The sequence below is a fragment of the Calidris pugnax genome, unplaced genomic scaffold, assembly GCF_001431845.1.
Source record: "Calidris pugnax isolate Ruff unplaced genomic scaffold, ASM143184v1 scaffold273, whole genome shotgun sequence".
Taxonomy (NCBI): Eukaryota; Metazoa; Chordata; class Aves; order Charadriiformes; family Scolopacidae; genus Calidris; species Calidris pugnax.
This window is the reverse complement of record NW_015094508.1, coordinates 7,213,822-7,214,548: the sequence shown is the minus strand read 5'-3', so window position 1 is coordinate 7,214,548 and position 727 is coordinate 7,213,822. Positions and strand designations below refer to the sequence as shown.

At 43.9% G+C, this 727-nt stretch overlaps 1 protein-coding gene across 2 annotated transcripts in view; it reads right to left on the bottom strand.

The window, feature by feature from the left end:
* ADAMTS6 (ADAM metallopeptidase with thrombospondin type 1 motif 6) overlaps positions 1-708 on the bottom strand; it is a 160,618-nt gene extending 159,910 nt beyond the window's left edge. For both annotated transcript variants that reach the window (XM_014965132.1, XM_014965133.1), the window contains exon 1: positions 468-708. The gene's annotated coding sequence lies outside the window, so the exon portion shown is untranslated. The remainder of the gene's footprint in view (positions 1-467) is intronic.
* Between the last annotated feature and the right edge of the window lie 19 nt (positions 709-727).

The window sequence follows — 727 nt, the reverse complement described above, 5'->3', positions numbered from 1 at the left end:
AGCCCCCGGCACAAAACGTGCACTTGTCTGCCGGCGGCAGCAGGCACCGCCGGGCACGGCACGGCCAAAACGGGGCTTCCTAAACCCAAAGCAAGCCGGAATAGCTGGGGGCTGTCGTTAGGGTTTGGGGGCTGCTGGGGTTTTCAGCTGTTGTTTGAATATATATATTTTTTCCTCCCCTCCCTCTACCAACGGTATAGTACTAAAAGTATGAAAAAACTAAAAAAAAAATAAAAAAAAATTTAAAAAAATCGCGTTATTCGAGACTGTACTTCATAAATCTTTTCGGATGAAAATCCTCGCACCCCCTTCCCCCATCCTCAAAGGCTTCTCTCTGAGATTACTCCAAATCCACCTCGCCTAATGCAATATAAACCTCCCCCCACTCCCCAAAGCCCTGCACGCACCATTATTCGGGACACAAGAAAAGCAAAAAGTTTCATTGAATAGCGTGAAATCTTCCTTACCGTTTTCATCTTCAATTTCTGATATAAAGTAAGTTTCAAACAATAGAGATTGCACAGGACGATTCCCGTATTCCTCTCTGTTTTTCCCCTCTGTGCAAGCAACCATCAGGGTTATATTCTCCAACAGAATAAAATTCTCTAGCCTTTCTAAAAGGGGGTTTTTAGAAAACGGGCTGGCTTGGCAGTAGGAAGGATGCCATCAATTCACCCAACCTATCACCCTGCACATTGTGTCTTTCCAACAAAAAAAAAAAAAAAAA